Here is a 12,228-nt window from a genome sequence, read left to right as displayed (position 1 = left end):
CCAATGTTCCACTGTGTCTCTTCATTTACTCTGCCTTTGTCAGGAAACCAAGGGCAGGTCTGTTGCACAAAATCTAAAAATGTTTCCAATTGTGAAGTAGTCACTTTTGAACCTCTATCAGCTAACAAAGCTTTCAACATTTGGACATACAAACTACACTGCGATGAACCATGATTCCCCATTTTTTACACCCAGTGCTTGCTCCCTGTACTTACCACTCTTCACAAGAGACTCCTCACCTACTCATGACAATCCTCCTTACTCAGGCCCCTTTCAGGTTACACTTGCCACAACCTGTGCAGGTGAACAGAGAACCAGAGGGGAGGTGACAGGAGCTTAAGAAAGACACAGAGACAAAGACAAGATTAGAGTGGGCCAGGTGGGCTAGGGCCAGCTGATGGCAAAGCCAAAGCCCTGAGCTGGCACCACAAGCTTTATTTATAGCAGGTCACTAGGTCACTGTTCTCAGAGCAGGGTTCTTCAGGCTTGAAGTTCTTTGAGAAGGGTTTTTTGAGTTCCTTCATATCAGGAGACCAGCTCTTTCTGCTTACTTGCAGGTACAGACACAGTTGACCACACCCTCACCTCTCTGTGCACATTGATCCTCCTTAGCAATGTGGACTGAGAGCTGCACATTACTTCGGGGACCCCTATACCTCCTTTGCTCTCTAACCCTCATGGAGAAAACAAAACAGACAGTTCCAGGAAACAACCAGGTATGAAGGGCCAAAAGTATGCCAGTGCCTTGTGAAAATCCATCAGTTACTTTGGGACTTTTTGAGAGAAGAGATCTTCCTCATGAAATAGCCTTTGAGAGCCTCCTTGGACAGGCACCTTCCACACATGGCCACAGCTCTGTGTCCAGCCTTGGTCTGACTGTGAGACCTCAAGCCTTTCACATCAGCTCTCAAATTTAGCCTCCACCTCTGCACATTGGGGTGACCTCTGCCTCTGTGCTCTGAATGATTAAGTGAATACAGAGCCATGACTGTGTTTTGCAGAACCTCTGGGTATTGCAAGGGGAATTTGATGCAGATGACTTGGAGCAGCACAACTGCCTGAGAATGGAGCTGAGGAGCTCCTAGGAATTCCTTAGGGCCCATGTGCTCTCTCCAGGCCTGATAAAGGCTTTTGTAATTTTTCCAAATTGCACGTTAATCTTCTCACATCAGATTTTAAGTAACAGATTTAAGCAGATGTTAAGCCTACAGGGCCAATGGGAGAATGGCAGTGGAGATAATGAGAGGGCTCGTGGCTGTGGACCACTGGACACCATGTCCTGGATGGGGAGCAGGAGCTGAGCAGAAACCAGTTCTGCCTTTATACAGGTCAGAGCAGAGCAGGATCAGAGAGGAGTAAACTCCTGAGAAGGGTCTGCCCTCAGGATGTTTGATGTGCACATTGCTGAGCATGAAGGAGTCTGTGGGACTGGATGGCTCAAACCTCCAGTGCTCCTCTGGTCTAGGAATAGCAGCTCCATGTACACACCTGCTGTTCATGTTTGCTAAAGGCCCATAAACTCTCTTCCCCATGAGCTTGACCATTAGCATTGCAAGGAGCACAACTGAGGATCCTTTGTTTCCCAGACTTGACTGGAATAGTAATTTCTTCAAATCACCTTCTGTAGCTGTCTAATCTCTTCTTTCACACCATGTCCCTTTCACTGTACTTTTTATCACAGCAATGTTCATTTTCTTCCTAAATTCCTAAGTTACATGTCATAGGAATTCATGCCATCTGTGAGTAGGTTTGCAGATGGGGGTGGCTGTGGTGCTTCTATCCTGGCCCTGAGTAGGAGAGGCAAGAGTGGTCAAAGTGGAGGAGAAGAAGTGTGAGTCCTCAGGTTTTCTTTTAAATGACCTCAGGCTTGATGTTGAGGACAGTAGGCCATGGACACCTTGCTGAAAAAAATAAAAAGGCATTTTATTCTTCATTACTAAAAATAAGCACATTAAATCACTAAACAACTTTCCAAAATGCCACTAGAGAGCCCTAGAAATATTTCTCCCAGAAAGAAGCTGAGGAGAGGGAGGGTCTGAGGCAGGCCTGTTTAAGGCTGAAAGGTGAGTGGAGAGCGACCTGATCCCAAACACACAGGTTCACAGGCACCTTCTGGTTTGTGGGAAATGCTAGATTAAAAGCCTGGACGTTAAAATTTTTCAGTCATCAAATTTTTTTCCCAGAATTTAGACTCTCCCAATTAAATTGGGGCCAAGGAAGGATGAAGAAAGACTGAGATAAAATTTCACCTATAAAAGAGAAATCTGTGTGATGAAGACACACATGACCGAAACTGTGGGGTATGGTCATAACTGGAATTAACTCCTCTTTTGCACGTCCTTCTCCCACGCAGCCTCGGCTCAGCTCATGAAGCAACAGTTGCTGTGTATGCAGAGCTCAGGATTGGTGTAAAAGGAAGGGAAGGCTGGTGGATTGAGACAGTGCCAACTAGGTGTACACACCCAGCAGGGTAGAGCGAGGACCTCACAATCAAACAGCAAAAGCTGAGATTACAGGTGCTGGACCACAATTGTTGCTGTCCATTCACCAGTTCAAATGTGTATTCCAGGCATGGCTGTACCCCTTCCATGGTGCCAACCACTACCTTAGTGTTTACATTTCAGCAGGTGATGCTGATGTTGACAAAAACAATAACAATGACAGGAATATATTTTGCATTATCAGACACTTCACTAAACACTTTATACAGGTTTAATTATTTAATGCCTGCAACAACGAAATGTGAAAAAAGATAAGAATAAAAACAAAGCTAAGGGGCAGAGCAGTACCTTCCCAAACTCACACAGACAAGGTACAAAGATCTCAGCAGACAAGGTCTCTGCCCTGCTGCAACTTTCAATCCAATAAGGAGAAAGGGAATCACACAAGGAGTTGGTGGGGTGAATGAACTTCCAGGTGTTTTGTTTGCATTTTCTATTATAATTCCTGGCTTTTTCTTTCTTAGTTAAGGAGAATGAATTGATTTCCTTTTTCTGCCCTCATCTTTTCTTCCTTCCACTGATCTTCTTGTTTATTATATATCCTAGTTTTATCAACTTCCACTGGCCAACATTACACCTTTTAACATATATTTAATTGTCTTCATATTGAGTTCATTATTATCCATAATCCCCACTTTCTCTTTTCCTTGATAAATTTCCAAGTTTTGTTGAACTTTTGGGGAATTCTTATTCTAAATGCCAATGCATATATTGTTTTAATTCACTCTACTTTGATAAATAATGTTTTTTAACTACTGTATTAAAGCATCCAACCTTATTATCATCCATTAATGGAAAAAATAATATAAACAAAATATAAACCATTGTAATGCAACTTTTTTCAACTCTATTTTTCTATTCCTATGTCTTCTTCTTACTTGGATTCTTCTTTATTTTATTGTAGTATATCCTCAAGCAATTTCCTTTTCAAAAATATTCATGTACTGTTCATTTCCTGTGTCAGTGAACATCCAAAAAACAGATGATTTGCTCCCATAAATATGAATTATATATTGTCTCAGAATAGAATATTCCATTCAAGTTCTTTATTCCTAGAAATGCAAAAAATGCTATCTAGTAATCAATGTTGCAAGTGAAAAGTCCAATGCCAGTTTGATCACTGTTCCTTTGTAGCCATTTTTCTCTTTTCTAGACAGTTTTAAAGGCATACACTTGCAAATATTTTTACTGATGAATATTCAGACAGACAAGAAGCAGGGAGGCGGGTCAAGTTCCTAAGAAGCATCATCACCTGTGAAAAACAAACATGGACACTTAGCAAATAGGTACATGATGTAAGTCGAGGGAGAAGCCAGATGAGAGGAACACCAAAGAGACTTGGGTGACAGGAGGACCATGGGCTGGCCATGCACCTTCAGATATTGACACATTTAGGACACCAATTTCTTTCCTCCAATCCTTCTAAAAATGCAGGACTGAACCTCCTCCCTCTCCACCTCACTCAGGTTCCTGCTCTTTTGTCCTGGTCTGACCCCAGGTGACTCTCAGCCATGAGGACCCTTGCTGTCCTCTCTGCTATTCTCCTGTTGACCTTCCTGACCCACGCTGAGACCCTCAGAGAAAGCACTGATGAGCTTCCAGCCCAGGAACAGTCTGAGGCCCAGGACCAAGATACAGTCATCTACTTTGCAGGGGATGAAAGTACCACTCAAGAGGCTTCAGGTGCGAGCTCAGAAGGGCCACCAACAAGTCATGAAAGCATTAGGAAGTGAGGGCCTTCAAGCTATAGACTCTTCTATACTTCTTGGAATAGCAGAGTATTGGGTTCCAGGAGGTGTGAGTGTGTGACTCAGCAACTTCAGGTGAAAGAGGCTAGACCAGCTTCTTCAAGTTGCTCCTTAGCAAATGTGGGTGGGGCTCAAAATCTGGTGTGTGTGGATGCATTGGAATGAGAGGTGAGTAATCTTTATTTGGGAGCTGTATTGCAGGGGATGTGATAAGCTTGTAAATGATAGACTTGAATTGACAAAGAATGAGATCCTTCATGACCAACTCATAGTAAGATTTCTTTGGCTTTATAACAAATGTGAGATCTCATCATCCTTTATGATTGATGTCTATTGGATGATTAGTAGCAGACACATCACTTCTTAGAGCATCTCCCCTGGTCTGACTCTGCCTTTCCTCCTGACCTCCTCTCCCACTGTGCCTGACATGCCCTTCTTTTCCAAGGCTCTCAGCAGAGAGCCACCTGCATTTGCAGAAGTGATGTCTGCAATTTAGGTGAGATTGACTTCAGGACCTGTACTCTCAAGGGCACTGCTCACAAGCTTTGCTGTAGCTGAGCTGTGTCGACTGAGATGCAAAGCAGTGCAAGATCCAATCTGAAGATCTTGAGATGAGCAATTTTATTCTGCATACTTCGTGCTTTCATTTACTTCTCTATCCAAAATAAAGTTAAAGCATTAGCCTCAGGGTGTTTGACCTTGGCTTATTTGTTTGTTCGAGGTGGCATATGTTGTATTTGTTCTGTCCAATTTTATTGTGAATTCATCCTGAATGGTTTACATTAAGAAGAACCTGTCTTTGCTACCAATGATCCACAATTTGAGCATCAGATATCATTTAAAATTTTAAAAAACAACAGCAAAAAGAAACTATTACATTCATTGGTCAATTTGAATCTAAAGAATTTTACATGTTCATAATGCAAACTAACTCCAAGAGATACCACTTTCACTCAACTCAGTGCTACCTGATATAATTGCTACCATCAGGCAAAATTTTGTGTTTTGTCAGCTCATATATAACCAACCAGTCAACCAACAGACTTCCCTTAGGAAAAGGCTGCTCGTATTGCAGTAAATGTAACAGGGGAGGTAGGGCCATAGCACTCTGAACAGTTAAACTGAGCTAAAGACTTTGCTTAGACAAGCAAAGGCTTCAGAGGATTCCCAGCACTCAGAACAGCTACCACATAGCTTGCTTGGTAGGTCTTGGGAAGTTCAAGTAAATAGATAATAGATAATAATAAAATATTTTCTCCCAATCTGTGCCCAACCTCAGGCTGATTTGCCCTTCACTTATTACCTCTTTCACTCCAGAGTATGCTTCACTTCACTTGAGGCATGAAAATGATATTGTTCTGACCGGTACAGACAAGCATGAGCATGCTTTCCCCATCACCTTGTAAAACATGGGGATTGCCCTTTTCTATGACCCTAATAATATGTTGGAGTTTTATTATGTTAGGGAAGGGGGAGTAGCCCAAGGTCTCAGATATTCAAATAATTGCAGAGGAAGAAGGGCTATCAAGTATTATTGTTATCATCACTAATTCAACAATAAATGCAGATATCAGGTGATAGAGATGTGTGATAAATGGAGCTGTTAGACCAGAGCCATCAAAGTGACAATGGAGGCAACAAATGAATCCATCTTCCCAATGCACTCTACACCTGTGCCGTATCTCCCAGATTGGCTAATTCTCCTAACAGACCAGTATAAACACGGGCATTAGATACTTCCATTCTCCAGAAACAGCGCTAGGTATCCACTACTTCCCAACCTGTGCTTTGCCATTGTGAAAACTCAGCATTTCTACATTTTTTCCTTCAGTTACTGGAAACCCTAACTCTTCTCAAAACTTCTTTGCTCTGAATTTAGTTTCTACCTGTATGATTTTCTGCTTTCTTTCTGCCTTTTAATCCCTGCCCTTGAAACAACAGATGATTCTTCCTGAGCTGTTCAAATGAAAAGTACCTGGAGAATTGGATTTCATATGCTTATCCAATCAACATGTACTATTTTCTATGCTATTGGATAAAAATTGTGCATCGTGTCACCTCCTATGCAACTGGTAGACCAATGACACAGATGGCAATTTGGACAAAAAAAGACCAATACCTCCTGCAGACAATGTGACCAAGGAGATAAGGAAAATATTTCTAAATAGGTAACCTGAGATGGAGCTCTCTGCAGAGGAGCTGTGCTCAAGGAAGACATCCTGAGCTCACCTGCAAGAGGAATTAGATCTTTCACTTATCTTAACAGATGGTTCTAGTGCAACTCATATAAATTGTGATACCATAAAATGGTTTTACCTTTGATCTTTGTTCAGCCTTACCCTGATTTCCATGTTAAGTTAAAAAAACATGAGGTCCCCATATATCCCCCCACCCCCCTCACCCCACTCCTCCCTTAGCAACAACCTCCTCCTACATCATGGGACTCTCACTGCACTCGGTGAACACATCTCTGAGCACTGCTTCACCACATGGTAAATGGTCCACATTTAAGTTTACACTCTCCCCCAGTCCACCCAATGGGCCATGGCCAGTAACTGTCCCCACAGTACCACCCAGGACAACTCCAGGTCCTGAAAATGCCCCCACACCACATCTCTTTTTCCCACTCCCCACCCCCCAGCAGCCATCATGGCCACTTTCTCCACCTCAATGCCAGAGTTACTTCTGTCACTAATCACAACAATCTGAATTCATTTTAAAAATGTGTGTCATTGTTCACACACCTTTAGATGAGGCAAGAACCTTCTATTCCCATCACCTGGAGTGTCAATTCCAAGGGACTGACACCTCCAAAATTCAAGGTTTCATCCTCTTGGGGAAGATTTAGGCCAGAGAATGATTTCAGAGGGTAACAGTCACATCCTAACCAAGCAGAGGTTTTAGTGCCCCTGACTGTTCTGTGTGGAATCAAGTTTCTTGTCGGGGTGGAGGGAGAAGGAGAGTGCAAAAGATATTCAGGAAGGTGGGAAAAAGAGGGGTTCTACTTTCCAGTAGTGCAGACACCAGGCAAATAGACCCATGTAATCAGTAGATTCACTAGATCTGACAGCTATCAAAGCTACTATCCAGAAGGCCCCAGGAAGATTTCACATGACTTAGTTCGCCTACCCCACCCTGACTCTATTCCAGGTAATTATAGGATATACAATGATAGGTTATCAAATGCATGATATTTCATTGGTCCACCTGCAAGTAGACATATTAAAAAACAGTGATCTTCATGCCTAAGAAATACATCAATTAGTATCCTCCCTTCAGGAACTGTCATCTCCAGAGGCCTCACAGTCATGCAGATCCTCATCATGCTCAATGTAAATGGATTAAACTTCCCAGTTAGAAGGGAGAGATTGCCAGAATGAATAAAGAAACATGACCCAACTTTATATAGCTTATAAGAGAATAAGCACATAATGAAAGACACAAACAGCTTGAAAGTGAATGGATGCAACACCCCCCCAAAAAAAACCCTGCAAATAGTAACTAGAAGAGTGCTGTGTAGTTATACTAAAATCAAATCAAATAGACTAAAGTAAAAAAATTCTATGGTGAGGTCAATTTCATTACATACTGATGGAAGTGACATGATATCATAATTACAAATGTATATGCACCTAATGGCAATACTCCAAAATACTTGAAGCAAATTTGACAGATTTGAAGGGAGAAATAGATTGTTCTACATTAATAATACTAGACTTTAATATACCACTTTAGATAATGGATAGAACGTCTAGGCAGAAGTTCAATAAGGAAACAGAAGATTTTTTTTGGGATTTAGTAGTGGGAGTCTGCATTTTAACACTGCTCTTTGATTCTTGACTTGACCTGGATTGTCAGAATTGTCCATGCTAATTGCTCAAAACAAGAATCATGACCCAGTAATTGTTTGCAAACCAGCCTTGGGGAGAGGAGCTATAGATGCTGGAAAAGACCTCTGTTACTTATTTTTAGTTTTCTCATATGTACTTCTTTGTCTACCAGCAAGCATTGCTCTTTGGCTGTTCTTTGTTCAATGCCTGGTCTGAGTGTACTTGTTGCAATGCAGACAGGATCAATGTGATAGAACTTCCTGCCTGGAGGCTAAGAGCCTTGTGACTCAAACTTTCTCAGTGACAGTTCTCCATCCTTCTCTGGCAGCCCCCTCTTTCCTGGATTGGAAATATTTCCCCTCCCCTGAGTCCTCAAGAGTCAGTCCCTGTAAGTGGAGGAGGAGATTGGGAAGGTCATGTATCTTCAGCCCCTTGTGGGCTCTAAGGCAAAAAATAGCATGGCCCCACCTTGCCTGGAAGGGTTCTTGAGACACAGACCAATTTGTAGGTTAGAAGCTGAGTCATCCTTAGGCTGTGTCCCTCTCTCTCCTCTTACCTGGGGTGGTGGATCCCTGGAGCCTCCTTTGTCTGTAGACAACTTGGATATAACTTTAAAGTAGAACCTGTATTCATACAAACACCAAAAAACTAGGACTGAAAATGAAACAGAATGACTATATTTATGCGGCAGTGTGCTTGAAATTTCAACTAGGCCTAGAGCTGCAGGGTACCTAAGATTTACCTCCTGAGAGCCTCCATGTTGCTCAAATGTGGCCACACTCTAAGCCAAACTCATCATGTAAATGCATTACCTTCCTATCAGCATGGGACATGACTCCTGGGGATGAGCCTCTCTGGCACCAAGAGATTACTACCAACACTACCTGTTGAAGCAACTAGAAAGAAACCTCAAATAAAACGGTCAACTCAGACCAGCAGAATATCTCAGCCTACATGTAATATCAGGTGTTAAAATCTGCTTTTTGACCTTAAATAAAAGGTGAATGGCAAAAAGAAAAGAGTTTCTATGGCTAAGAGTCTTCCAAAAAGAGTCAGGAGGTCATCATTGGGGTCATGCTTATGCACACCTCAGCAGGACCACAGAAAAAGCCAAAGTGGTTACAACCCTAGGTGCTGGTTTTCCTGATGGCTATGGAGATCCACAGGGTATATGACCATGGCAGATGGATCTGGAGTACTGTGCTATGGCAGAGGGCCCTACTTTGGAATTGGTGCTCCTGAGTGTGATTGAGCTGGATGGAGATGTGACTTTTCTACTCATTGCCTCTTCTGTCACTTTTACTGAATCTGTGGTTGGTAATAGGGATGGTGCATACTCAGGAGATTGAATCCCTGGAGTGCCCATGTGTCAGCTGGGCCCTGAGCCTCAGCAAAGTGGCAACCCTGACTCACTGGTTCATTGGTCTTACCCAGGTTGGCTAACAGGTTGGTGAAGATGGTCAACCACCACACCAGGGAATCAAGAGTGCCTACAAAGGCAAGCAGAGGAATTGCATCTATCATCCATGTGGAATCTAAGCTCCCTCTTGATCTAGAGGTAGAGAGGGCACCCCCAAATCAGGGTCTACAGAATGAAGGAATAAAATATAGACTAGAGTGGACTTACAGATATTCTACTATAAAACTATTGTGACCACTAATAGAAGAAATTTTAGTATTGAGGTAGAGAAAGTGGTCACAGAATTTGCTGAGTGTAGGGAGAGGGAAGAAGAGATGTGATGTGGGGGTATTTTGGGGACTTATAGGTGTTCTAAATGATATTTCAGGGTCAGATGTTGGACTTTATATATCATGCCATAACCCACTGAAGGTACTGGGGGAGAGTGTGAACTACAAGTTAAACTATTATCTATATAGTGCAGCACTGCCCCAAAATGTGTTCATCAAGTGCAATGAGTTTGCCACAATAATGGGGGAGGTTGTTGGTGTGGGAGGAGTGGGGTGAAGGGGTGGAGGATATATGGGACTCCCTCATATTTTTTAATGTAACATTTTTTGTGAAATATATGTCTTCAAAAAATACAGTTTCCAAAAATGATGAGGAGGGAGGTGGGGAGTGGGTTATATGGGAACCTCTTATGTTTATTTTTCATGTTTTTTTAAATGTAACATTCTTTGTGACCTATTAACTTTAATTTTAAAAAACACAAAAAAAATGGTAACTAGCCTGCCATGAAGGACCCTGTGTCAGCTGTGATGAGAATTTCACCACCATTACCTCTTAATCCTCAAACAAATTCTGTGAGGTAGGTACTATTAATATATGACAACTATTAGCATGATCCTTATTTTGTGGAATTGGAAATGGAGCCCCAGAGACATTAGATGTTTGAAAGAGCTTGAGGTCACATGGAGGCAGTGTTGATTCTTTTTTAAAATATATTTATTATTTTCCTTTTTAAAAAGAAACTGAGATTACATAAAATAGTTTACTCAAAAAATATAGGGAATTTCCATATGCCCCACTCCTCCCTCCCAAACTGAGTAACAGATATTTTCCAAAAGAAAGAGATATAGGACCAGGTAAAATTGTGGACATGTATTGCAATGGATCAATCTTTTCTCAGTAATCAAAACTGACCACCTTCCCCCTCCATATCACACAGGAGAAGCTCTAGTTGCCCTGACACCTCCAAGGAGTCCTCTGCAGAGCACATTTCTCCTATTTAATCTTCCTGTAAGTTTTTCTTTTACTGAGTCACACTTCACCTTGCTCTCTACCAGCTGCTCTTTTCCAACATTCTTTGACCTACTCAGCTTATTGCTCTTATATTCTCCCCTCCCCCTTTCAAAGAAAACAAGTACCTCAGAGCAGTTATGTGTAATAGATTTTTAAAATTGAAGCTCTTATAAAATAGGTGGAAATTACAGAGCACCACAAAATAGGGAACAAAATAAAGTCTGTTCAATCCTATCATTTGATAAAGCTCTATCAGCATTTCCAGTCTGGGATATTGCTCTCTGCTCATGACCAGTCTAGGCCCAAAATTAAAACCATTCCCTCTGCTCTAGTGGTCATCTTACTACCCTCAAATTCTTCCTCAGTTCTTCTTCAGGGGAAATTATGTCCCAGTCCTCTCCTAAGCTAGTTTTGGATGGTATTTGCAGTACTTAATGATGGGCCTCTGAACTAGCAAAAATGCCCTGGATTTCATTCAAAATACGTACAAAAACTTTCCACTTCCAATTCAGGATATGAATACGTGGATGAACTTTTGCTCAGGTAGCACCAGAAATCTGAATGAACAATTCAGATAACATAAAATCACACATATCTGCTGAATTTCTGAACAGAAGTGGACACTACAGGTCCTTGGTGAAGTGGTTTCCTGAGAACGGTGTCCTTCCCAGTGAACAGCAAATTGCAGTGATTTCCAAAGTCCTCTGAGTGTACATGGACAAAAGAGGAGGAAGCTGAAATGTGAGAAACTCGACCTGGTCAAGGGAAGCCAGCAAGGCTGTACTTAGGGTGCTGTCATATGGGATTGACCAGAGACTAGAGAACCTCAAAGTGAAATAATTTGTTTAGCTTACCAATACTTGTCTACCCACCCATCCCCAGTGAGGATGAGAAAACCTTTGCAACACATACTGCAGGGTCAACAGAATATCTATTTTTAAAAAAATACAAATAATGGACATCAACTCCTACCACAACTATACGTAAAAAGTATACCCAAAGTAGAGTGCAGTTTAAGTGTAAAAGCTTTAATGAGCAAAATCATAATGGTTACTATTCAAGATAAAATGCCTAGATGATAACACAGGAGAAAAATCTTCACAACCTGGGAATGGCTTATATTTCTTAGGAGAAACACACAAAGAAATAATATGAAAAGTAAAACAACCATGAACTTTATCAAAAGTAAAAACCTCTACTCCACAAAACAAAAGGCAAGCCATGGAATGAGAGAAACCATTTTTTGTACAGGTAGCAGACAAAGGATTTGTACCTAGAATATATATTACACAATAAACTAATCAAACAAAAAAGACTTAGACTTCTAATTTAGAAGAAAAAGACAAAAGATTTGGACATTCACTAAAGATTATATTCATATAAATATATATTAATATAAAATATATTATGATATATTATGACATAATGATAAATTAGATGTTTCACTC

This window comes from Dasypus novemcinctus, chromosome 25 (genome assembly GCF_030445035.2).
Source record: "Dasypus novemcinctus isolate mDasNov1 chromosome 25, mDasNov1.1.hap2, whole genome shotgun sequence".
Lineage (NCBI taxonomy): Eukaryota > Metazoa > Chordata > Mammalia > Cingulata > Dasypodidae > Dasypus > Dasypus novemcinctus.
Note: the sequence above shows the minus strand (reverse complement) of the source record.